This window comes from Phodopus roborovskii, unplaced genomic scaffold, assembly GCF_943737965.1.
Source record: "Phodopus roborovskii unplaced genomic scaffold, PHOROB, whole genome shotgun sequence".
Lineage (NCBI taxonomy): Eukaryota > Metazoa > Chordata > Mammalia > Rodentia > Cricetidae > Phodopus > Phodopus roborovskii.
The window spans coordinates 9,324,721-9,352,627 of record NW_026126461.1 but is presented as its reverse complement, the minus strand read 5'-3'; the positions used below and the strand labels follow the sequence as shown (position 1 = coordinate 9,352,627).

The window sequence follows — 27,907 nt, the reverse complement described above, 5'->3', positions numbered from 1 at the left end:
TCTACTTGTTTGTTAAACTCTTCTCTAAATAACTGAAAATATTTTATTGGCTTGCAATGTTATTTTAGCAAGCTACTGGCAAAGTATTCATAATAAAGTACTTATCATTTTAAGTATTTTAGTTATATATCCAGCAGCACTAACATTGTTGGGCACTGATTGCCATTATCGATCACCAAAACACTTTCACCTTCCCTAGCCACAACTGTGTATCTATTAGGTAATTTCCCACTCCCCTGCTCTATTGCTGTAAAGAGAAACCATGACTAGGGCAACTCATATGAAGGAAAGCATTTCATTGCAACTGGCTTACAGTTTCAGGGGTTTAGTCCATTATCACCATGTCAGGGGGACATGGCAACACGGAGGCAAGACAGGATGCTGGAGAAGTAGCTCGGAGTTCTACACTCTGACCCACAGGCAGCAAGAAGAGAGCTACTTACTAGGCTTGGCTTGGGTTTTTGAAATCTCAAAGCCCATCCCCAGCAATTCACTTCCTCCAACAAGACCACACCTCCAAATTCTTCTCCAGTACTGCTATTCCCTGATGACCACACATTCAAATCTATGAGCCAATGGAGGCCATTCCTATTCAAACCCCTCTTCTCCCATCCCCTCGTGACCAGCATTCTATCTTCTGTGTGCAAATAGTATATCTCATGTAACTGAAATCACACTGTAGTTTTCCTTTAGTGTTCCCCTTAGCATATCTTCATGGCTCATCCATGTTTCGACAGTTGTCATGATCCCATGCCTCTTTACAGAAAAATAAGATGACAAACCATGGTTGGGCCATGACTTGTTAATCCATTCGTCTATTGATAGATACCTGAGCTATTTTCTTTTTAAGATATTGTGAGGATTGCTGTGGCAAACACTGGCATAAAAATACCAGTTTGGCACTTCTACTTTCAATTTTGGAGAGTATGTCATCAGAAATGAAACTTCTAAATGAATTTGTCTTTCAAAACTCTGACTTTCATTAACACATTATTATCACTGAATCTAGTCTTCATACTACATTTTTAACAGAGTAGGAGTTATTTTATTCTTTCATTGTGCCATTTGAAAACATCACCGGAAAATGAAAATGTTCCTTATAAGGCGACATTTCAAGCTAAGTATCCCAATAATGCTTACTTAGCCAATGCCTCTCTAGTGGTGTTATTAATAACATTCTTCCTCTTTCCTGCCCCTTCTAGTTTCTTTGCTTGAGTATCAAGCATCAGGGCACCAAGAACAAAACTTCTGTCCTTGTATTTTCCATCCCATCTATGAACACACTCTTATCTCCAACTTCCAGATAATACACATATTTTCATAATGCCACGGGAGCTCGCAATTTTGCTATTACAATAATGGCCACTCAATGGGAAGAATTCCAGTCCAGTGGAACAAGGACGTAGTAATGTGCTTCAACTCAAATTAGAATCCTTTTCCTAACAAGACTCTTGTTTTCTTATCACCTTCAAAACTGCATGTAACACAGTACAGATGATTCAACCTATTATATGCTCCGTTGTCTAAAAAAAAGATGCTTCTTAAAGACAAGGATTCTTCTACTAATTTTGAATTACATAAGGTAATCCATCTCCATTATTCATAGAAATATAATCTAGAGCTGAGTAGTTACCATTTTTCAAACTATTCACTGTAAATTACTGACCACTTGAGAAGAGAAATGTAGTTTCCACTGAGAAGAAAGAGTTATTATACTGTGCATGTGATCCATAACTTGAAGACATCCACGGCATGATAAAGTCATTAGAGACTTTCTCACAAGGCAAAGAGCATTATAAGTCACTGCCATCTTCATCAAAGCTGCTGAGTTATGGGGTTTATGGAGGGTAATTGCCTTTCAAATCAAGTATTTGGGCAGTCTCTTATTATAAATTTTTATTTTTAACACATAAATTTCCACACTTTGTTCACAAGTATTTAAAGCAAGCAGAATTAGGTGATCAGATCATAAAAGGAAATTACTTCCTATCTGTTCACGTCTTACAGGACATCAAACATATGCTTATGATCTTTATACAGTCCCTGACTAGTGCCGAGATCCACCGGAACTGCAAATTAGCTGAAACGGGACATTCCTCAGGCGTCTTCGTAGTAAGAAAGTGCTAAAGACTTGTTTTATTTTTCAAATGCCATACATTGTAGTTCTTAAATTGGGACCTCTCTTAGTTCCTTTTCTGTTGCTATGGCAAGACAGAATACCCAAGGCCATTTAGGGAAGACAGAGTTTATTTGGGGCTTACGGTTTCAGAGGCTGGAGTCTCAGATGATGAATCCAAAGCATGGAGGCAGAACAGGTGAGATCTTGCTAGTGCCACACATTAAAATAACGTGGGATGAAGAGAGAGAGGCACTGGGAATGGTACCAATCTTTTGAAACCCCAAAGCCCAACCCAGTGATTGCCATGACAACCATTCTTGTCTTTAGCCCATCACTTTGCTCTTCCTAATTATTTACCACATGAATATGTACACAGCTCAGCATCTTAGTGGAAAGAGCTATATACTATACACTGCAGGGAGAACATATGGTTAAAGATGACAACCAAGGCAGCCGCCCTCAGAAGGTCCGTAGCACACAGCAATAAATGGGAGACAGAGAAGCAGCACAGATGTTCCAAACAGCCTGTGGTTTACAGATGGAGAGGTGGAGGAAACATGCCTCCTAGACCATCAGGGGCCCTTGACCAATGCTTAGACCAAAAACAGCTTAGGCTCTCTAGAGACTGGGAGCCTGATATGCCTGCAACTCACTGTGTACCCAGAGAAGGGAGTATGAGAATACTGAACCAAGAGCGAAGGCAACTGTTCACACATGACCCCAGTCAGGTCGTTACGGGGCAGCCCCCCTCCAGCAGGGATGCTCCTCCCAGGCAGTCCCTGCTTGATAGCTCTTCCCCTCTGGATGCCAGGCCAGCAGCCCTCAAGGTGCTTGTTGCAAATCCCCAGAGACACGAGGGCAACTTCACAGGGACTTCCGCAGCACAGAGGCAATCTTACAAGAATCCATTTCTAGATACTCAGACTTCATTTATACTCGTCCCTAAATCTCAGCACTCAGCAGCCTGAGAGACTCTGGGAGCTACAAATTCTCCTTCCTTCCCCAGTGCTCAGGTTTCTGTTTACCTATCTCGTGGTGGGGGCGGGGGGGGGGCGACAGAGGTTCACAGAAAGGGGTGACTCCAAACACCGGTGCTGCCATTGAAAATCACCTTCCTTTCCCCCCCTTTCTTGAGTTTTCAACTTTATTTTTAAGGCAAGTGAAGGTGGCGCCCTGTGACTCTCAATTTCAGATAACTTGCAGTATCTGGGTGCTAAGACGCTGAATAACATTCGAATAACACCTTGTCCTTTAGGAAAATTGGGGTTATTTGGGATACAGTCATAGGATACAGTCTTCGTTATCTGAAAAATCAGATTTAACTTGGTATCTTCTACTTTTATTATCTCTGGCAAGCCTATCTTTACTTTCAGGATCCTCAAATCAGGAAGCCAATGCTGACCAAGACAAATTATATAGAAAGAAGACATTGCCGAGTTCACATTGAATGAAAAAGCTTTCTTTCTAATTGGAGCACCGCCCCACACCCCATGTAGCCCCCTCCTGATCAGAGACACGCCCTGGAGCAGAACCCTACCCTCACCCCATTTTGACCTTTGCACCTCCTGCATAGAGACTAGCCTTGGCATATGGCTTTCCAGACAGGTTTCCAACTTGGAGAAGGTAAAATTCATATTGTCAACTCGAAAACAAATACTTGAAACAAAGGTTCATTGGTGTCTCAGATGCCATCAATAACACACAGTAGAAGAGATCCTTAGAAAGAAAGGTTTTTCACAAAAGTTCAAATTAAGAAAAAAAAAATACTAAAAAGAAGCCAATGTGATCCCCATACTAATTCCACCAGCAATGAAAGAGATGAGGCTGACAGGGTAGAAAGCTCTGAGAAGACAGAGCTTGAGTCTGGCTCTGCATTTCTGCAACCCCAGAACCTGTGGACTTCGGAAATACACCTATACCCAATACACTGTCTTCTGCTTAATATTATATCCAGAAGCAGCGATAGGGATCCAACATCTCACTTCTCAACAAATACAGGGCGGTTTCTTTCCCCTTCGTGTGTCTTTCCTCAGAGTTGGATTATTTTTCTTTTGTATAGCTGTCAATCGTATGCATTATGTGTATCTACTTCAAACTCATTTTGCAGTAAAGGATTTAAAAACTCTCTCTTTCCTCCAGAGAATAAACAAAGGGTAAAACAAATAAGGAAAGAGATTTCAAATAAGCCTTTTATTTCTGATTCTGTTCCCTGCCTGCTATGACCTTCACCCAAAGCCTCGCTTCACTGTGCAGCAGAGAAGCTCTTGTAGCCCAGAAGGAGAGAGTTCACCTTTGGTGTGGACGTTATGGAGGCCTGAGGGATGGGTTAATCTTTGAAGAAGGAGCTCAAGTCTAAGCTTTTCCAATATAGAGCTCCTAGAGAAACCCACTTCACAAATGGTGCAATGCCAACCTGCCTCGCCTCGGTTCAACCCTTCAGACTTGGAACAGGCAGACTGGTGGAGACAGCCAGCAAAGGCAGACATCCCTGCTGCAGGACCTAGCTCAGTCCTTACCCTCATGCCCTTGCCCAAGCAAGCTTCTTTAGTATTTGTTGCCTCCACTAACAAGGGGCACGATAATAAAAGAATCGTAAGGCAACTATAAGCACTGAAATGGTTCAGTCCTCAGAACAATGCCAGCACACAAGAAGCATCACAGAAATGTTGTTATTACATTAGGATTTTAAAATGTCTCCACACTTAGTCCAGGAACACAAGGCCCTGTAGCTAGTAGCTAACTTCCCTTATTTTTCTTGGAGTAAGTAACAAAGGTCAAGTTTTCAGAGAAAAAAAGAAACGTTATTTTGTCTTTTATTTTGTATCAAATCTCAGAGTCTGAAAACAGTTAAAAATACAGGGTGGGGAGAGCAGTACAGAATGGTGCAGACCGCATACACACTGGGATCAAGGTTCCAGTCCCATTAAACCATCAGCGCTCTGGCATTAAGACTGCTTTCCCGCTGCTGCCTATACAATGAGAAGCGTCCGCTGAATGACTAATGCTTCTCGAGGAACCGAGACTCTGTTTTATAGCCCGTAACTATGATGGCAGGCTTGTGGGAGGCACTTCAGTCAGCCTCAGCAAAGGGCTTTCCTGGCAATCTTCCTCAACATTCTTGTTCTCTCTGCGCTTATGTTATAGAATACATCACTTGGATACTTCCTACCTGGTAGGCCAGAAAACAAGGTAATCTCGGTTCACCAAATGGGGAATTATCAAAGGCTCCTTTTACTAGCAGGAAAATAACAACGTCTATTTGCATGCTACGCAGAGTTTTAATCCACATTAACAAAAGTTACCTTATTTTAATGGCAGCTCCTGTGTGGATTGGTAAAGAGACCTCACAGCAATGCTTCTAAATTTCTGCTCCCCGGCCCGTCAGAGACACCTGGGAGTATCTGAGTCATTTGTTATCTAGGTTGAGGAAGCATCTGCTGGGAAAGGCCCAGGGATCTGACAAACACCAAGGACTCAGCACCTTACTTGCTGACACTGTGCCTGAGGAAGGTGTGTTCATGAGGAGCAGCATCACCTCCTAGTGGGCAATTCAGAAATCTAGATGCTAGAGCTATATGGGAAGAAGGCTGCTCTGTCCAAAGACTGCCTGGACGAAAGCCTTGGACATGGTCCACACACCACATTTGTGATACACACACCTCTTTCTTCATCAGTCTCCAAATCTCAAACCCAACTCTACATACAAAAGTCCTACATTTGAAAAGGAAAACTGCTCGATTTGGAATTTTGCCAAGAGTTGTTCCTTTTGAAAATGCCATGTGAGCAACAAGAATTGTTTGGGGTATTTCCATGGTCACTAAAACAAAGATCATCAACCCTCATGTGTAGTGGTCACATCCATAGTATATGCCTGGAGTAAGTATGTCTCTAACTATGTCTTCCTCCAGGGTACTCACAACTAAATATTTGCATACTCAAGTTTTTACTGCTTCACTGTAAGTTATCTGTATTACTCATTTGTGTTATAATTCAACATTACACATTTTTTAAGTTACACGGATAGGTTACGTTACATATTGGTTGCATTTCTTGGTGGCCAGAAAGTCGCTCTAATGCATACGATACTTTCAAAATGAGGACCAAAGGCTGCAGAGGCAGCTCAGTGGTAAAGGGCACTTGTTGCCCTTACAGAAGACCCAGCTTCAGTTCCCAGCACCCACAGGGAAGCTTGCAACCTCCACGCATGCACACAATGTGCTCACATACATGCAGACACAACACTCCTACACACATAAAATAACAACAAAATAAACATGTATTTTAGATGACGAACTCATTTGCTCCACCGGAACTGACAATCTTTGCTAAGCAGGGTACCACCTTCAAGTCCCTTCACTTCCTGTAAATCAGTTGCAAACCCAAAGTATCGCCAGCCCATCAGGACTTCTGGTGTCAAGTGTGGGTGTCACCACCAGAGTCATTCTTTCTTATATGTCTGCAATTACCAGATCTCAGAGTACAAGGGACTACCCCATTCAATTCACACAATGTACTACCTCCAAATGGAAATTTGACCTGCGTGGTATCCACATATATGGTATTACTTCTGGAGCCACTGCAAGAACAACCCACCAGAAAACTAAGCTGTGAATTGTGCTTGTTTGTCTCTACAACCCTCTTCCAGACAAAAACAAACTAACTGGAAATGGGAATGAGTCACTGCAGAGGTCTTACTTGGCAAGATTAAATCACCGTAGGTCTAGAGTTTCCTTTGGAACAAAATGCCACAGACCAGACTTCAGAAGGAAAACAATAAAAACCATCTAGACAAGCAGTCCCATGCCTCATTTTATCCATCCATATGGGGTCCAGTTTTCATTTCATTCTAAGTGCCAGGGAGACCAAATGTCAGTTCTCATTACTCAGACTCCTTGATGTGATTTTTGGTAATATTACAATCTCCTTCCTGAAACCTTCCTTCTCCCTCCTGTTTACTCGTTAGGCAAACATTAATTGAGTGTTTCTCTTTTAAAATACTGTACAGAACACTCTAGGGAATTATAAAGTAGAAGACAATCTGTCTGCCTTTGACAATGTTACTACCTTGGAAGGAGACAAAACAAATATAAACACAAGTACAAGACAAAATCAAGGAGAAATACTCAGTATTAAAGGTCACAAACCAGGGCTTAGAAAAAAAGGCTTGTAGGTGGCAGGTAGGGAGGAGAGCTAAGGGCAGTTCCCCTAGGTCTCATTTTGAATTCTTTGTGATTGGGTTTCCTCCACTGAACTTTTCTAGCTGCCATGGCGGGGGGGGGGGGGTGCACAGAAGTGCGCACTGCAAATCTAGCCTGCTTACCCCCAAGATCACACAATGCCATTTCAGTGTGAAGCCATAGGGACATAGTTCCGCCTGAAGGAAAGGTGACTGTCAAGGGTGACAGAAAATTGGCAAGCACCCTTTCGTTGATACCATCACAGAAGAAAAGTAAAGAGAACCACCCCATGGTAATCTCTAGGAGAACAACGTTTCTCCTTATTTTTTCCACCTCTAATAATGAAGAACAGTACTTCAATGACCTCTGTCTTTCAGGGAAATTGAAAATGGGCTTAAGCCAATAAGCTGTCTATTCCAGGAGGTAGGGGGGAGGGGAACACATCACATAATAAAGGAGGGTCTAAAAAGAAGGGCAACATTTTGGTTCCTCGTGTACTCAATCATGAATCGGTGTCCTCCCAGTCCAACGGCTTTGTGTGCATTTTACCCACAGACTCCTTTTGGGACAAAAGACATAGTTTACGATAATTTTAAAATTTGCTAGTAGAGTCAATCTCTAAGCAATGACACCCCTCCCATCTACTTTCATAATGATTAATGATTTTTCATCGCCTTCAGTTTTATTAATTCATTTGTTATTTATCCATCACCCTAATAAACTTGTACAATTCCCAGTCCCCAAGGAAGCTCCTATTCAGGGGACACACAGCAAACAGGAAGGGGGTAAGTTAGATGACTAAGAATAGTAAGTTAAAGAAATCAAGAGTCAGAAGACGACTGTTGGCGATTTCCCATAAGGTATTGCGGTTGAGCTCAATGAGACCATGGCTGCGGCAGTTTTCAGTCGATAAGAAACCCACCTTTTTCTCTAGATTACAGATCACCATCCCACACCCTGTGACTAGATTGTATTGATGCAAGGCGATTTTGTAAAATGTCCATTTCAAGTGAGAGACTGAACATACAGAAAAAACTACCCACAGTCAAAATAGCCTCCTCCCCAAATAAGCTTACTCAAGAGTCCTACAAGGGCAGATTAGGAAGCAAAGAAGTGGTCCTTCCCAGAATTTAAGAAGAAACCAAGACATTCTCCAACACACGTAAAATTGCTTATTAACCTTACTAAGAAAGTGTAGAATACACAAACATAATTGAGTGCTAGTATGGTCTATGAGTGTACAAATGAAACAGCATGAAAACATGTTTCCTAGTAGGATGGTCCCTCTCAAGAAGTTCCTGGGATGCTGTATGGCTATATGAATAATAAATAATGCGACAATAAATGTTAAGAGAATTAGACAGTTTTTGTCACCAGACTGTTTAGCTCTGAAAACAGACAGAAACTCATAAAGTAACACACATTTCCTCAACTCACACAAAACACAAAATCATAGACAAAGAACGGAGTCTGATTGACAACACTGTTCTAAGATACTTTCAGGTCATGTTCCAGGGAACTAAACTATCTCGATGGAGTCCAAAATTTATATTTATAAAGAAGAGTGATTAATTATTCGATTAATGACATTGAATGTGTTTGTAAAATCTATTGAATGAATACTTTATACTGAGTCAATACATCATCACATACATAAAATTCAATGAAATGTGACATTATCAAACAAGCACAGTAAACACTTAGACGAATACTATCGTGGGAAGCCAGGGTGGAGGGGGATTGTAGTATGCATTATTCATATGGTGCATGCTTCTGAGTATGCACAGGTGTGCAACTGTATGCACACTTGCAGGAGACGAGGTGTCTTTCTCCATTGCTCTTTGGCATACTGCCTTGGGACAGGGTCTCTCACTAAACTGCACGCTTACTGCTTTGGCTAGACTGGCTGGCCAGCAAGCTCTTGGGATCTGTCTGGCTTCAACCCCAACACTGGGGCAAAGGGCACATGCAGGCATGCTCAGATTTTTAAGTCTGTACTGATTATTTGAACTTGAGTCTCTATATCTGCAGCACAAGTACTTTTACCATCTCCCTCAAACCCAAAGGTATTTTTATAAAAATAAGTGAATGTATTTATCTTCAAAACCTGAAATGTCTATAAGGTTGTCTTCGGTAACTAAATTTAAAAATGAAAACTCTATCTATGGAAAAATCCACCACATAGCAAAACTAAAAGGCAAGCAGACAAAAGTGAGTGTCAAGATACCCTGACAATGAGTTAACAACCTTAATAATGTATATAATACATCCTGTGTGTGATCCTGGGCAAAGGATCGATAACCCTAATAATGTGCATAAGATGTGTGTGTATGATGTGAATGTGCAAACAAGACATTAAACGATGCGGTAAGAGCCTGAAACAAACTGCTAAGTCTCAATAGCAATTAAAGGAGCAATAACAGCTAAGCCACACTTACTCATTCTTTCATACATTGCCTTCCCCTTTTAATCTTCCCATGCCAGCCAGAGACAAACAAAGAAACCTTCCCTTATTTTTAAGAGGAGGAAACTGGGTCAGAAAACCATCCATCTTAAGGTCAATTTCACTTTGGAGGTGCTACCGTAATCCTGCTTCCACAGATGAAAGCTGGCCTCCATAGACAAGGTACAATGGAGAGAGCAATTCACGGCATCACATGCCATCTAATGCAGCCCTCACAGGTCCAGGCAACAAACCAAATGTCACACTACCTGGCTCAAGCTCCAAAGGCTTTTCAAATTGTAAAAAAACAATTTGACAACAACAACCACCACTAAGATTATATTTTGTGAGTCATGATAACCACTATTTTTAATTTTTAAAATTTCAATGCCTGTAAAGTGTTGTTTCAATGCCTGTAAAGTGTTGTGGATGTACAGCCACCGGCAGCTTCTGTGACAGAGGTCAGTAGTTATAACAGAAACAATACCAGCCTATAAAGTCTATTTAGCTTCTGGCCCTTGACAGGAGGTATACATGGAATATGACAAACTAGGTTCTGTTTTGTACTGTCATGATAAACAGCAATCAAACACAGTATAAAATACAGATTGTACATACCTAATGACCAAACAATTGCAATTTACCACAAAGAAATGGAAATGTATAGAAATCAAAGAAATGGAAATTTATTTTTAAAATTTATTTTTAAAAGGGCAGAGTAGGTCAGAGGGTGAGCCCCAAAAGACCATGGGATCAATTCACAAAACCCAGGATCAAAACACAGCAAAGAGTCCAATGGAAGAGAGGGAGGGGCGATAATATGAGCAAAGGGGGTCAAGACCAGTTTGGGGAAACCCACAGGGACAGCTGCCCTGAGCTAGTAGGAGCTCACTGACTCCGGACCATCTGCATAGGACCAAACTAGGTCCTCTGAATGTGGGTGACAGCTGTGTGGCTCGGGCAGTCTGTGTGGCCATTGGCAGTGGAAGCAAGATTTATCCCTAGGGCATGAACTGGCTTTTTGGAGCCCATTCCCTGTAGAGAGACACCTTGCCCAGCATAGATACAGTGGGGAGGACCTTGGTCCTGCCTAGAGTGATAGACTTCATTGACTCCCCATGGGAAGCCTTATGCTCTCTGAGAAGTGGAGGGGGGCTGCGGTGGGGGTGGAAGGTGCAGGAGGAGGGGGTGGGAACTGGGATGGGTATGTAAAATAAGGTTGTATTTTAAAAATGAAAAATAAAACACATCAAAGAATAAAAAAAAATCTATGAAAATGCTACAGCATGTAAAGCCACAGATTCCAGGCAGTAAGTACGGGGCACGGAGAGGTGTGCAGTTAAACATGGAATTAAGCTCCTCCCCTGGGAATAGAACAGTTCACCAGATTTATCAATCAATGCCCATTGAAACTGGACTCCTGAAATCCTGACATTCAGAACTGTCAGGTCCTTGAAACCACAGCTACCAAGGTATATAACAATTATCTAAGACGACTTCTTTAATGATCAATCAAACAAAACTGCAAATATTGCAGATTCGTGATATATCTATTTATGAAACCAAACAGCGGATTCAACACAGTCTTTTCCAAGTGCAGATGAGCCCAAAACTTTCAGCAAAGTAACATCCATCCCATAAACTAGTCTAATTGCTCACATTTTGTTCTACAGCCCTGCTGACACTTAACTTGCAAATGTGCTTCGCTCATAAGTGCTGTAAACTAAGGTATTTACCTCGCCTTGAACATATTTAAGGCACATTTTAACAAATGTACTTCAGTCAAACTTGAGGCATCGATATTTTCCGTTGACAAAGGTCTGTCTGTTTCATGGGGTTTAGTGACCACTTGGGCATCTCCTGATTTGCATAAGCAACACAGCATATAATTCTGAGGAAAATCAAACCAAACGTGGTCCCTTGCTACCCCCCTGCCTTGAGGGCGGGAACAGAGAAGCATTGGCGCGAAGAGCACAAGACAGATAGTATCGCGTTCAGAGCAGAGACATTAGCTTTTGTGAGCCTCCATTTCCTCTTCCACAGGCTAGGGACCGTGGTACACAGTGCAGGCTGGGTGACAGAGTACCTCTGATATGCTCAAAGCAACTAACAATGTGTCAGGTGTTTTATGCGCACATTTTACATGCATCCCCTCAAGGAATAATCATAATTATCAAACTAGATGAAGTATGCAAAACGATCTTGTCTTAAAGATGGGAGATGTCCTTCTGTATGCTGTGAATATGTTTCTCTCATTGGTTGATGAATAAAGCTGTTTTGGCCAATGGACAGGCAGGATGTAGCCAGGCAGGAAGTAAAGGCGGGGCTACCAGACTAGGATTCTGGGAAGAGGAGCGCAGAGGGTGAGTGCAGAGCGAGATGCTATGAGGCTGCCGAGGGAGCAGAGGTCTGGGCATCACTGGTAAGCCAAGACTATGTGGAAATACACAGATTGATAGAAGTGGGTTAATATAAGAGAGAGCTAGCCAATAAAAAGCCTAAGCCATGGACCAAGCAGTTTATAATTAATATAAACCTCTGTGTATTTATTTGGGACTAAATGGCTGTGGGACCCAGAGGGACAGAAAAGTCTACATTCCCCCACTATCTAATGCCATAATAAACTCCTCCAATAAACAAGAGTAATTACTATAATTGTAAGGACCAGAGTTTAAAAACAAATGAATATTTTTTTCATTAATTCCTAGACCTGCATGAGGCTAGAAGGATGATAGCTCAGGGGTTAACAAGACTTAATGCTCTCTTAGGGGACCTGGATTCACTTCCCAAGCACCGACATCAGGTGGCTCCCAAGCACATGTACTTTCTGTTTCAGGACACCCAACACTGTATTCTGGTTACCATGGGTACCTGCATGCATGTGGTACATACACATGCATGCTCCACATAAAATAAGAGGTAACAATTAAAAAAAAAAAAAAAAAAAAAACTTTAAATGTAGTCTCACCCTGCTTGTATAACACAGCCCTTTGAAGAAGCCTCAAAGCCACGGGGACTAGAAACTTCCAGAATGCTGTTTCCTCCCCAGTTGGCAGCGGGCTTCTCCTTCACAAAATCTGGGACATCCAGCATAATTTTAGTTTGAAGTATTTCGAAATTACAGGCAAGACTGCAATCCTCTTCTCAGGATGCTGAAGTTCCCTCCCCCATATCTTTCTGCCCTTTGTGAGCCAGCAGAAAATGCTAGGCTAAGCCGCCAGGCATGTAGACAAAATGCCCAGAGGAAGAAGCCAGCAACACCACCACCAAGTATGTTACTGGGAGAAAAACTGCTTGACAAACATTACCAGGTTGGTGAGTTTAAACCCAGGAAGGTGGCGCTTAAGGGTTGCTGCATTCACCCTCCCCAGACTTGGTATTTTGTCAGCTGAGAGCTCAGCACTAATGACAAAGGCCTTGGATTTCATTCCCACCAGCAAATGGGGGTGCCTTTAGTATTAAAAAGCAAGTAAAATGATTTAAAAGAATTACAGTTTTAGAAATGAAAGAGTTTCTTCAATGCTATTGTCCCAACCTCCTCTCTTGGAATTAAATATACCCTTTACTGAAAATAAGAATTGTAAAGTGCTACAGGGCTTCTCTCAACTTCTTTTGGAAAAAAGAAAAAAAAAATCTAAGAGGCCTGGCAGGATTTTACAACTTTCAATAGGTTTAACCAAAACTTTGTGGGGTTTTTTTCCCCCAACACAGTACAACCTTCAAATGACTCCATTGCACCAAAACACTTTATGACATAAAATACTAAAAGAACAGATTTAAAAGCAAATACAAGCCCTTTGAGATCCAATACCAGTACTGCTGCCTTTAAACAAACAAACAAACAAAAAAAAAAAAAGCTAGAGAGACACTGTCAAGCTAGACAGACAGTATCAAAGCTATTTTCACAGACAACAGCATTTTAAAAATGATATACTACTATGGAAGCTCAAGAGTGTTTATGGTGTGGTGGTGAACACCTTTAGTCCCAGCACTCAGGAGGCAGAGCTGGATCTCTGTGAGTTTGAAGCCAGCCAGGTCTACAGAGCGACTTCCGAGACAGCCAGAGCTACACAGATAAACCCTATATCAAAAGAGAACGCACACTCAGAAATGCACTGAAACACAGAGGGAACTATCTGCAGCATGACAGGACAGCCAACTCAGTCCCTGCTGTCACAGTACGCAGAATACTTGCTCATGCCTGGGACCTGTTATGGTCCAACCACTAAGGAATGCATTTGTTCCCACTGGACAAGTTGGCCAGAGTCACACAGGCCCCCAGGCCAAAACTATGAATTCAAATCCTGGCCCTTGCTCTTGGTAACTTAGTGAACTTGGACAAGCCATCTTAGTCTCTCTCGCTTCCTTCTCCGTGTTTGTAAATGGAAACAATTGCAGCGTAGCTGTGAGAATTAGTTAAGAAGTGCTGGAGATATATGACATGCTTAGAATAGAACATTGTTGCTAAGTATCAGGAGCCAACCTCAGAGATGATGACACTGAGGCATGGGGAGCCTGCATCACTTCTCTAAGACACACTGCTAGTAAATGTTGAAACTTGGGTTTGAACCCGGGTGGACTGACCATGGAGTCCATACACTTAACCATCACAAAAATTGGTTCTGGTGGCTACGAAGTCTGCTGGCTAAGTACCCAGAATGCCAAAGCCGCCTTCTTCACGATGCAGCTTGAAAACCTGAGGGGTTGCCAGGGTACCATGATCCTCACTTCCTAGGAAAAATGAATAAATACACAAGCATTCTAATTAAAAAACAACAGACCATTTCCAAAACACGAAGAACATTTTTAAATAGTCTTGGCAGGCTCCAGGCACAAATGGCCTGGCAGAACTGCCCTCAACCCCAGGCCCTGGACGGTCTTATCAAAAAGCAAATTCCCTCCACATCTGTGACCTGTGCTAACATCAGGCACTGTTCTGACAGCTTAGTGTTCACCGTTTAATGGAAAAGCATTTAAGACAAATTCCCTGAAGGGCGAAGAAGAGTGAAAATTGGTAACCATGCAGACAGACATTTGGTTTACTACTGTTTTCATACATGTCTCCCATTCCTTTGTAGTCTCAGGAATGGAGCTGCAGATGTGGCTCAGTGGTTAGAAGCAGGTGCCACTCTTGCAGAGGACCAAAGTTGGGCAGCTTACAAATAACTATAACTCCAGCTCTATTGTACCTGACTGTTCTCCACCCCTTGGGCATCTGCATACACATGCATATGCCACCCCCACCCAAACAACATACACACATAATTGAAAATAAAAATAAGGATGGTATTCTACTTGGCTAAAAAGATTGAGACTCGTGCTCACAGTAAGAGCTACTCAATATGGCGGGGAGGGAGGGGGTATGGGGGGAGGATATGCATGTGTACAAAAGCAGCGAACTCTGGAATTCACTGTTTTCACTGTATCTTATCAGAAGCAGGATTAATGCCTCTGCTTGCTCCATGCGGCTACAATAATGACGCAAATTAATGAAAGTGAGGTAATAAAAACCTCCTGGAAAATAGCGCTGAGCTATTTGTAGTGTAGGAGCTGGGGTATGAAAACTTTTTGGTGGGTAACAAAACAGCCACTTTTCTAAGGCAAAAGTCAAGTCTCTAATTTCTGTTCACCAAATCTGAATGAGTTCCTATACAATTTGTCTCTTGGTGTGATCTATGTGTCACTCTGTTAAAAACAGAAAACAGTTCAACTTTTAAACTGGCCAGCCAGGTGCACAAGGGACCAGCACACCAGCTTCATGTCAAACAAAGACTGCCCTAATGGCTCAACAGGAGGTCACATGAGGGGTAATAACGCTGGACTCACCAGGTAAAATGGAATGTCTTCATTCCAAAGCTTGGTAAATCTGCACAATGCAAGAACTCACATATTCTCCAGCATCAAGAGATGAAAATCACACACACACACACACACACACACACACACACACCAAAGACAGAAACACTTGTAACTATTTCAGAATACTAATGAGATTTAATTCTAAGAGGAAAGGCTTTTTAGTCAACTAAGGCAAGCACATCTCACAAGATAAAACCATACGCATTCCTGAGTGTTGAGCAGAAATGGGCAGGCAGGAAAGGCAAAGGAAGACATAGGGGACAGAAAGCAAGGGGAGAAAAAGGTAAAGAAGTACAGTTGTGCACACAGAAAAACATCCACATAAGAAAAACATGTGAACCACATATTTTCCAGTGACATCAGTATATTAGTTGAATGTACTATTAAAAGTAGGAAGAAAATTAATTGGTTCTTTGTCCTTTTTATTGGCTAGACCTCTACTTCAATTTCTGCCCATGTAAAATTAATTAATAAGACTCGCAGAACTCTAATAATGAACATTCAGAACCCCACAGATAGTTTTACAATGTATTTCATTTATTTTTGCCCTGTGTCATATGTGTCATATTCATTTATTTTATGCGACACGTTAGCAGCACATTACTGTGCCCTGTTTGTGACTATACTTTCTTGCGTGTATACTGCCCAGGGCTGACAGAGTTTTAGTTGTCTTCCCTAAAGCAATGTTCTGGTCTTAACTTCCAGAACTTAGAGATGGGCTCAGTGCCGGTGACCAAGCTAAGAAAAGCCATTAGGGTGGCCCAGCCTCCAATACAAAGGGAAAGCCTGGAAATGGGGCAGACGTACGAGAAGAATGGCAGCAAAGTTGGGAAGGACAGAGAGGACGTCTACAGGCCAAAGAATGTCTCAAACAAGCAGGCAAGACTCAGGTGTGGGATAGGGCATCCCCTGGCCGGCATCCTCAGAAGGAACCAAAGCAGTCAGCATGTGACTCTGACTGTTACCACAGAGTACTCTAACTGTGCTATTAATAAAGAAAAGAAACTCAGTTTCTCACAGCTCTTGAGTTCAGGGAGTCTAACGTCAAAATCGTCTTGCTTCATTAACCCACGATGGAAAGCAAGGGTGAGAGAGGGCCCGAAGCACTCTGTAATTGGTACTGGGGTCCTGAGGGCTTCACTCGCACGCTCGACTGAACTACTTCTCATTAGGTTTCACAGCGCAAGTCACACAGGGTTGTTTCCAAGGCGTTCTTTTGCGGGGGACCCACACAAGCCACAGCAGACTCCTAACTTCTGGAACTACGAGGTACTAGTTTCAGTTATTTGAGCCACTCGATTTGTGGCATCCCTGACCTTACAGTTTTAGGAAATAAATGCATATGTTGCAGAAGGAGCAGGTCAAAGCCTGAAGTGTGGCTGGAAACCTGGAAGCTCAGGGCAGCGCGGAAGCCCAGACGTAGGACTCCACGCTGCAGGAAAAGGCAGAGAATCCAGCAGCTCAAGGAGGATTGGGAAGTATCCTCATCTGGAACATGGAAAAAAATATCCTGAATGTCCCCAAAGCACGCTCTGCAGGAGGCTGACCTTACTTACTCCTTGCAACTACACCCAACTACATCGTGATGAAAGGGAGGGTTATCATCTCCCATCAGTAACAGAACCTGAAAGTTGACTCTCTGAGCGTTTGGCAACTCCCACCCTTTCTCTCACACACACTGGTGTCCCAAGAACCATACTGACAAATAGACAAGTTTTTGGCAGCTAAATATTTGCTGTAAAGGAAGTCTTTTATTGCTTCAGTCCAACTATGTATCAGAGAGAGGCCTTGAAATCCCTTAATCTTCATCTGGACCAAACCGATTTCCATACCCATCCTGAAAGTCACGATCTCAAAACGTTAAGGAATATAAACACATATGTACACAGTGACCACAAGATCACAAACTCATTCAAATCTTAAAGGATGTGTATATGTATCAAACCCTAAAGGATGTGTATATGTTTCAAATCCAACAGGATGTGTATATGTTTCCAATCCTAAAGGATGTGTATATGTTTCAAATCCTACAGGATGTGTATATGTTTGAGACAGCTTGAGGCTAATGTTTTATTTCAATCCTATGATTATTACCCCTGCTTTGTTTTTCCCCCCTTTGAATGATTTTCAGTAGTGTTTGCCTTCACACCTATTTGATCTTCATCATATCATTCCAGCAAGTTGCAGAGGGCAGGAGTATTCCCTCCATAAATATGTGGCAAGGCAAGTTTTAATGTCAAAGCTTTCCTACAAAACAATAAAAATAAATATCCTGACCTGGAACAACGGTGACACTTTAAAGGCGGTGCCTCTTCAAGCGACTCCAACAGAAAGGCAAAAATAGGACCACAGCCTGTGTAGGTTAAGGCACTCAAAGAGCCAGGTAAGAAGGAGTTAGTCAGGAGAAACTGGAAAAGAAAAACAAAACAAAGGAAGAAACCCTGAAAGAAAAAAATGAAACGGAATGGCAGGAAGAAGATGATGTATTCATCATGATGAGTAAGTGTGCTGCCAGAGAGAAGGAAATAAACTGTGAGTGCCTAAGTAAATGCCAGAGAGATGGCTTCCTTTAACAACAATGGAGAAGAGAAGGAGCAGAGGTGGAGGCCCTTCTGTTGTTCTGGTAAGACTCATCACTCACAGAGACATGGGGACACATGCTTGTCACTGTCAGTTCTCCAGCAGGGTGTGATGTAATGAAGGGACTCTCCTGTAGGCTGTGCCAACACCAGGTGAGTGGCTGAGAGGTGTGAGATTAAGGCTGGTGTGGAATGTGACTCTGACACACTGCTCGGGGTCAATAGAAAGATGGTTCGGGGTGACTTTTGCAATCTTTCTTGTCTCACGAAACTGGACACACCCTGGACTTTTGTTTGTTTAGTTTTTCGAGACAGGGTTTCTCTGTATTGTTTTGGAGGCTGTCCTGGAACTCTATGTGTAGACCAGGCTGGCCTCGAACTCACAGAGATCCACCTGCCTCTACCTCTGGAGTGCTGGGATTGAAGGCGTGTGCCACCAACGCCAGGCTGACATCCCAGATTTTTATTCATTGGCAGGTGTAGTGGTGGCTGAGGTGCTAGATGGGAGTCAGGGTTCTTGTTCCTGCTTTAAGATCTTGTATTTATACCTTTTGCTTTCTGGATCTTTTCATGGTTGGCTTTACCTGGTTCACTGAGGCCTATTTACTCAGCAATGTCTTTCCTGCTGTTACTACCCAAGGGACCCACCCTTGTTCTCTCTGTCTTACCTGTCTTATTTCTCTTTACGACTTGTTACTTCCTCAAACTATATTTTTAATAACCTACCTGTCACTACTAGTATGCAAGTTCAGGAGTACAGAGGTCTCTGATATCACGACCACTCTTTACTCACAGAAACTAGCACACAAATCTAGGTAGAAACTCACAAAATGTTTGTTGAATAGGTAAGAAAACTTCTCATCTCATCTTCACAGGAAGACAACCCTACAGTATTTTCTACTTTTATACCTGTTTTCTAGTGCATGTCACAGCACGCTCGCTCTCTTGTACGCTCGCTCTCTCTCCCTCTCTCTCCTTTATTTCATGTGTGTTGCTGTTTTGCCTGCATATATGCCTCTGTACCGTATGCCATGGAGGCCAGAAGGGGTACTCTTCTGGATCTGGGATTACAGACACTGGTGATCCACCATGTGGGTGCTGTAACTGAACCCAGGTCCTCTGGCAGAGCGGCCAGTCCTCTTAACCACTGAGCTACCTCTCCAGCCCATCACAGGTACATCTCCTGCCATGTTCCCAGTCCATCACAGGTACATCTCAACTCTTCTACTTGCTTATAAGTAGCAGCTACTCAACTTCTCCGAGGTGAAGTCCAGGCTCTGTTCCAATATATCTCCCTCACAAGTCATCTTCTCCAACCCAACTCATATCAAGTTCCTGGGCTACTTAAACACTCGACATTGTTGCTGTTAGGGTAAAAACTAAAATTTAACACATCCAGGAACTTCCGGTATGAACTGAACCAGGAGGAGTCTAGACTTATTCAGCCCCAGGACCAAAAGTTATCTCTCCATTACTTCATTTCACCTTGTTACTTTCTGTAAGAGATCTTCTGACCAAATACCACTTTTCTCCACCTTCTTCCCGCCCTGTTACAAACTTACCCACCCAGTCATTAATTATTAATGAAGCAGTCCTTCTTCAGACTCCTGTTACATAAGCAAACAAAATCACAGTGTCCTGTTTGGATCTAACACAATTATTTGTAAACTTTTATTGTTATAATGTGTACATGCAATTAATGCTTGTCTTTTCCCTTAAGCCTTGGCTCCCTGATAGTATAGTTCATGCTTTCCCCTTCCCATATCTCTAAAGTCAGGAATTCTGTGTCAAGCCTGAAACAGAAGCTGCGGTTGAGCATTTGCTAGCACGGACAAGGTCCTGGAATTCATCCTTAGCGCTGAAAACGATAAGCAGGAGGAAAAGGAGAGAGGGAAGGAGGAATGTGTAGTGTCTCACACATGGCTAGCACCGAATAAGTATTTGTTAAATAAATGTCAAGACAGTTTATTGGGAACCAAGGAACTGGAAGTCGCTGTCTGACACATTAATATACAAACATTCTACAAATACTGAAGTGAAGATGAAGGTGAATATATCAGTAGAATTCTATAATCTGATGGTGAGCTGCTATTAAAACAGCAAAGGCGACAGTTCAACCATGGACTCGTGACCAACTGCAAGGCAATGGGATCCAGAGAATCTGCCTCATTAAGGAACTAGACAAGATCCAGCTCAAAGGATTTACTGAAACCACACAGTTATGACTTAGGTAGTGACAGTAACTGGGTGAAAGGTTGCATTTACATATCCTATTAACAGCTCCTCCTTGACTCCTCATTCTGTTCTGGAAGCATTTACCTTTGCAAAAAGAAAAGAAAAAAATCGAAACATTCTCTCCTTGGCATTTTTCATTCTTTAAAAAAAAAAAAAAAAAAGGAAAAAGAATTTCTCCAAGAAGTCCTTAGCTCCCTGGAAAATGCCTTAAAGTTGTTTTTACTCCAGTCAGTTAGGCATAGGCATACAGTAATAGCTAAGCGAGGCAGGGGCCATGGAGAAAATTGCGTCTAACAGGAAGAAGCCACTTTGGTCCTGATTAAAGTCGCTCATGTGCAGCTGGAGAAAATGGAGCACAACAGGCCATCCTGGGCTAAAGGACAAGGCCTGTTTTTATGAGCCCCATACTCAGGGCTTCCCTCCCCACACATTACAGTCCATATAATTCTAAATTCTCAGGGGCAGGGAAGAAGGCGTATTGGTTTGCTATTATTTCCTTACTGTGGGCCTCTTTAAAGGATGGGGGGAAAGACTGATGAGCATGAGAAACAACCAGGTGCCCTTTCCTGCCACTGAACCTACTAATGCAGTAGCAGCAAGACGTCCGGCTTTATTTCTGAGGGACTGACACACCTACAGTTTCAGCAGTATTTTCCAGTTTTACTGCCACCAGCTTTCTAAAGCCCTGCCCACTAAAGGAAGCAGGGGGGGGGGGGGGGGGGGGGGACACGGGACAGCTGTGTCCCAAAGTAGAAGAGTGACGATTCCCAATCCCATACAATGTATCTGCAGAGAACCGAGGCAAAGGGAAACCGCAGCACTGGTAACAACTGTGGCAAACAGAACACACTGGTAACAGCTGTGGCAAACAGAACAGAAAAAAAAAAAAAAAAAAAGAAAGCCCATGGAACAACCCCAACCACCACCTCCTGTAAAGAGGCAGACAAGAGGGATTGTAGGAGGAACCACTGGCCCTTTTCAAAACCTACAGAATCCACAATTAAAAGACAAAGCAGCATTTAAAAGCTGAAGAGTTAAATGCTATCAGTAACAAATACCTGCTTTCTCCCAGGGATTAAGGAATCCCTAGTGCCATCCATAAGAGAGAGAGATACAGGCTGGGGATGGTGGCATATACCTTTAATCCCAACACTTGGGAGGCAAAAGAGGGTGAATCTTGCATCTTTGTGAGTTTGAGGCCAGCCTGGCCTATAGAGTGAGTTTCAGGACAGCCAGGACTGTTACCCAGAGAAACACTGTCTTGAAAAACCAAGTGAGAGAGAGGTATCCAGGCTTTTCCCAAAATGGGAAGATTATCTACAATAATAATGACTTTTTGGTGCAACTAGTAATGCATATAAGAAATACATGTATAAGCTACAAAAAAAAAATGTTTTCTTTAAATACTGCAATTATCATGGTAATTCAATATTCAGTTATCTCATTTAAAAGTTCTCAAATTGTAAAGGGTAGCATCCTTAGTAGAGGCTGGGTTGTGGATATAGGTACTTAAAGAAAATATCAATACTTAAATACTCTAAAAGTCAAAAAATATGGGACTCTCAATTAGTTTTTACATAAAGACTCATTGTCCTACAAATACATTAATGCATTTTTATTATTTTCTAATCATGCATATATGTGTGGATGTATGTATGTATGTTCACATAAGTGCAGGGGCCTTGGGATCCCCATGGAGCTGGAGCGACAGGTAGTTGTAAGATGTCCAACAGGGTTCTGGGAACCAAACTTTGGTCCTCTGCAAGAGCAACATGTGCTCTTAGTCCCTGAGCCATCTCTCCAGCACCAACAAACACTCCTTCTAAGACCTCTTTCGGCAATGATAAATGGATGTTGTAATAGCTTACACTCATAATAAGACACTTTTGACTTACTATGTCATCTTGTAAGGTCTTCAGCCTTTGCTGCTGTTTCTCTAACTGGCTTCTGTGTTGTCTAGGACAAGCAGGCAAGAGCATCCTTAAAGTACTACAGAGAAAAAAACTGTCTTCCCTGGCTGCAGCTGCTTTCTGCTGGGCCTGGCATTCAGTGTGCTCTTAATTCTAACTCCTTGTGGTCCATGCAGCTCATAATGAGCTTCCTCTCACTGACAAGGGACAAAGAGGCTACTTGGCACTGCCCTTTGATTCTGCTGGGTCACTCAGAGTTGTCAAGTATACGTTTTTTATTAATCAAGTTCAATACTTCTGTTTTGAGTCTGTCCTCTTACGTGCTCTGGACAAGAGCCATGTGGAAACTGTGTTCCTGTCCTTTACCTTATGTCAGTCTAGGCCAGCAAGCTGTGTCGGCAGCGGGTGCTGCCTGGTAACTGCTGGAGCAGATAGTTTCTGGTCCCTCACACTAAGAAGAAACTCAAGATAGTTTCATGCTTGCACATCTAGGACCTGACAGGACCTCACATTTCATCACGGCCTCTGTAATTCTCTGTACTTCTACCACCACGGAACAAGTAACGTGATATTATGAACTTGTTTATAACACTGACATTTAAAGTAGAGGAGAGTAGCTACCTCCTTTCTTGAATGCCATTGTGTCAGTCGATGCAAAATTCAAGCATATTGTAGCAGCTTTATTGACTACATGGCTGACACCATTTAGATGAGGGATGTCCACTTCAAAATATTTTGGGTATGTATTTATGGATGTTATGCATTATTTTTAATCTTGGAACTCTGAATTGCCATCTCCTACCCCACCCCACATTCAAGGGCAAGTGATGGTCTAAAGACTCTTGGTTAGTGTATCTAATCTTTACAAGAGTCCATTTACCTAGGGACTTCCATTACTCCCATTTTGTTGATGATAAAAATGGGTGTTTGAGAAGTTAAATAACTTTCCAAGATTACAGGATGGGTAAAAACCTTCGGAGCAACACAGGCCCACCAGAACACAGAGCCAAAAAAAAAAAAAAAAAAAAAAAAAAAAAAATGTATCCATACTTTATTTGCAAACAAGTGTTTAGTGTGCTCTGGATAACGCAAGACCACATAGGGTTTGGGGATAAACCACAAAACTATCTGTCTGCCATTTGGAATTATAACTCTATTCCTCTCAGCAGTGTGAAATAACAGTAGATGTCAATCATGGCAACAGCTCTATAATCAGCATTCAGTAGGCTGAGTTGGAAGGACCATGAGTTTGACCTTTGCCTGATCTGTAGACCAAATTCTAGTCTAGCCCGAATTGAACAGTGAGGCTCCATTTCAAAGTAAAACAAAGCAAACCAACCAGCAACAACAACAAAAAAACCAAAAACCCCAGGAGAGAGATAATAGATGACTACAGTTTCTCCAAGGAGACTCAATAGTGCACAGCATTGACTTTATTCATAGCCTATCTGAGCAATTTTTATGTACTTTTGACAATTAGCTCTTCTGGCCTAGAGGAGGTAAAGGAAAGAGAGTTCCTGTGGCACAAGAAGCCCTGGGGTGTAATATTCATGGCTGTTTCTCCAAACCACATGGTTTCCAGGGCAATGATAAGAATCTTTAATCTCATTTTGTAAATGGGATAACAAACATACTGAGCTATAAGGGAGGCAGGAGAGTGAACACCACATCCTTCCGGCTGCCCTGCAACCAGCCATGCCTCATTGTGTGAGTTCCATCAATTCTCAAAGTTCCACCTGCACACAGCATAAGAAACTCCACCCAGCCAGCAGGTAGATGAATTCTCCTTAGAAATGGGGAACGAATCGGTGAGATCACATCACATTAGTTGGAAGGGAAGAGCCTGGATCAATCTTTTCCAAACAGACATCTGACTTATTCCGTGCTCCAATGTGGTGATGCTTTGTTTGCGATCTAACAAAGCTTGCCTAACAATCAGAGTGCAAAGCTAGCCATACTAATGAGCCACAGAGGCCAGGCAGTGGTGGTACACACCTTTAATCCCAGCACTAGAGGTAGACGGATCTCTGTGAGTTCAAGGCCACCCTGGGCCATACAAGTTTGATCCAGTCTAAAAGAGAAGCAGACACAGGTGGTGGTGGCTCACACCTTTAATCCCAGTACTTGGGAGTAACAAGCTTTGAATCCCAGCAGTAGGTAGGTGGAGACAGGATTGATACAGCTGATCAGAGAGAAGTATAAGGCAGGAGACAGGAACTCACTGCAGTCTGAGGAGTCAGTCTGAGGATGAATCTGAGGACAGGATCGCCCTTTGGTCTGAGCATTGATAGCGGTACGAACTCTAGTGGCTGGCCACTATGAGTCTCTGGTCCTTCAACTTTCACCCCCTGACAACTATCTCTGAATTTGTGCTATACACCAAGCTTACTAAGAATTAGTTTCAAAAATAATTCTCACCAAGACCTTTTTTAACTTTTTGTTTTTAATTCAAAAGCATTCAGAATTTTATTATTATTAGTTTTTGTTTTTGTTTGTTTTGGGGGCTAACATACAAAGAAATGGGTTTCACTTAACTTCTTAAAGCCAACCCAGAACTATTCCTACATTTATGTGTCTGTGGTGTTCTGAGGAAGAAATGTCCCCCACAGTATTTGAACACTGGTTCACTGGTAGGTGGCACTCTTTGGAAAGGTTACAGAACACTTAGGTTATGGGGCTCAGTCTTCTATAAATTGCTTTTGATCACAGTGCTTTGTCACAGCAAAAGGAAAGTCTCTAATACAGTGCTGAAGGACCACTCTATTGAAAACTATACATTTGTGGGTTGACAAGATGGCTCTGTGCATAAAGGTACTTGCCACTAAGTGTGAGACCTGAGTCTATAACTAAAACCCACAGTAGTAGTAGAGGTTGAGAAGCAACTAACAAACAACGTGTGCTCTGATTTCCAGTTTCGTGCCTGTGCCTTTTAATATTTAATTACCACATACTATGTCTTATAGCAGGGGTTCTCAGCTTGTGGACTGCAAACCCTTTGAGGGGGAGGTCAAAAGACCCTTTTTCCAGGGGTTCCATATTAGATATACTATATATCAGATTACATTATACATGACAATTCATGAGAGTAGCAAATTTAGAATTATGAAGTAGCAACAAAGTAAGTTTATGGTTGGGGTCACCACATTATGAGGAAATGGATTAATGGGTTTAGGGAGGTTGAGAATCACTGTCTTATAGGATGCTTTTCTAAACTTTTGCTCTAAAAAAGTTAATTTTCCAAATGTACCTCTATTTGATGAACTATGAGCATTTGAGAGGTTATTTTAGAAGTGCATCCTTAAGTGAACCTGGTATTTATTCCTGACAGCATCCTACTGGCCACATATAGTCATCAGCCTGCATAGGACGTTCACATAAAGATGCTGGTGTCACTAAATTAAATTTAAAAGCCCTTTAGGGCAAGGAATATATTCCGTGTCCTGCTCTTTAAAGAACTCATCCAACTGCACTGTACAAGACATGGAATCGTGAAAATGGCTATTAAATTGAGAATCCATGAATGACAGAACTTTACCATTTAATACAAAATGTAAATCTGATTTTCTCACTTCTTTTCCTCATAAGGCAGATCGAAAAACATTGAACATGATTCTTGTGCCTATGATTCTCAAGTTCAGATACTAAGTATTTGAATCTGCTTTACAAAGACCAAGATTTTCTGGGCCTGGAGATAGGACTCAGAGGTTAAGGCATTCACAACTCTTCCAGGGGTCCCGAGTTCAATTCCCCGCAAACATGTGGTGGCTCAGATTTTCTTTCGAAATTATTAACATTGGAAATAAAGTTAGATGTACTTGTAGGATGGAAACAAGCCTATAGAGAAAACAAAATATGTGAGGCAAACAAACTTAAGTGCAAAGCCTGAGGCCATTAGTATCTTCTTGGTAGTCGAATTTTTATCACCATGGGCATAGAGGACCAAAGCTTGAACACAGTATTTGCAGAGTAAAAGGGCAGTTTCAACTCTGAATCCTATTAAACACTTCCAGAAAAAAAGTGCCCTGTGCCTCTCAGCCTTAGAGAGCTCCAGGCCAAGTCATTTAGAACCATCACCAGGTTTCAGTTTTAGGAAGGAACTCTGACCCTCAGGGCAGGGACCCATTAGCAAGGAGCCTCACTACACCAGAGACATTGACTCAAAACATAGCACCCCTAAATCGTCCCAACAGGCTCTACGTATCCAACAAAACGGCACAGATTTTATCCAGGACGACGGAGATTATGGTGGGAGAGAATACCGAGACCACACAGACAAGGTGACCAGACTGAATTAGTATAGGAGTGGCGGGTACTTTCCATCCTGGCTAGCAGAGCAAGCACCTCTCCCTGGAGTGTTACACACATTCTAAGGCTGGCAAAACGGCGGGGAGAGAGAGAGAGCAGAGCTGGGCAGGCACCACAGCCATGAGGACAGGCATGTTCCATGCTTCCCGGCACTCGCCGGTACTTCAGTGCCCCATAGCTCGCTATTCCACTGCCGCGCCGCTCTCCACCTCCGCGGTAGCCCCCACGACCCCCAAACTAAGTCCCAACTAAGGACAGCTCGGGGTCCCGCGAGGCTTTCCCACTGTCGCTTCCAGTTGCCCCCAAAGGGGCACAAAACAAAACAACAAAACAAAAGCCACGGCGAATGAACAAATGCGCCCCAAAAGGCGAGGGCGCAGTTAAGTGCGATGGGGAGGACGCAGGGGAGGAGAACGCGGTGGCGCTGACAACCCCGGGACTGGGGGAGCCAGGAAGGCTCGGGACGCCGGATGCCCTGACCCGGGCCGCGCCAGAGGAAAGCCACCACGGTCCCCGCGCCAGGCAGCCGGGGGACCAGCAGCCCGAGCCCCGCCCGGCCTCTGCCCAACTTCCGCGCCCCACTCGGCGCCCGCCCCGCTCCCCGCCGCGCCCCGCACCGGCCGCACCAACCTGCGCGGCCGCAGGCTCTCTCCGGGACGGAAGCCCGAGCCCGCGGGTGGCGGGCGGAGTTAGTTGAAGGCGCCGGCTCCCTGGGCGGGGACGGGGCTGAGCACGAGGCCGCGGTGGCTGCCCGGCTGCCTCCTCCCCGGTCACGCTCTGGGCTCCGGGACCTCCCGGTCCCTCCCCCTGGGGCGGCTCCCGGCTGCGCCCCGGCCTCCGCTCCGCCCCCAGCCCTCCCTGCCAGCCCCGCGCTGGCCGCCAGCTCCCGGGAAGCGCGAGCTGGGTGTCCGGAGTCCGCTGCGAGCCCCAGGGCTGCAAGTCACCTGAGGACCCCCCGAGGGCGTGCAGCAGGCCAGGCCCGAAAGTCTCCGGGACGCGGCGGAGTCCTGGGTCCTTCCAGGCCGGCTCCGTGCGGTGGCAGCGCCAGCTGCGTGCAGGGAGGAGGAGGACGATGTCTGAGTCGCCCTCCGCCTGGCTCCGGGTTCCGAGGATGTTTCCTGAGTGAACGGGGACCTCCCCTCCCTCTCTCCCTCCCTTCCTCCTCTGAGCTCTGCCAGGCAGTGCGCGCCCGGAGATAGGAGGCTTGGATTCGAACCCCGTAGCAGAGATGTAATTTTATTCGAAGTTACCTCCCCCAACCAGATCCCGAATTCGGGCCG

At 43.4% G+C, this 27,907-nt stretch overlaps 1 protein-coding gene across 9 annotated transcripts in view; it reads right to left on the bottom strand.

The window, feature by feature from the left end:
• Pam (peptidylglycine alpha-amidating monooxygenase) overlaps window positions 1-27,407 on the bottom strand; it is a 256,160-nt gene extending 228,753 nt beyond the window's left edge. For all 9 annotated transcript variants that reach the window (XM_051190860.1, XM_051190861.1, XM_051190863.1 and 6 more), the window contains exon 1: window positions 27,258-27,407. The gene's annotated coding sequence lies outside the window, so the exon portion shown is untranslated. The remainder of the gene's footprint in view (window positions 1-27,257) is intronic.
• Between the last annotated feature and the right edge of the window lie 500 nt (window positions 27,408-27,907).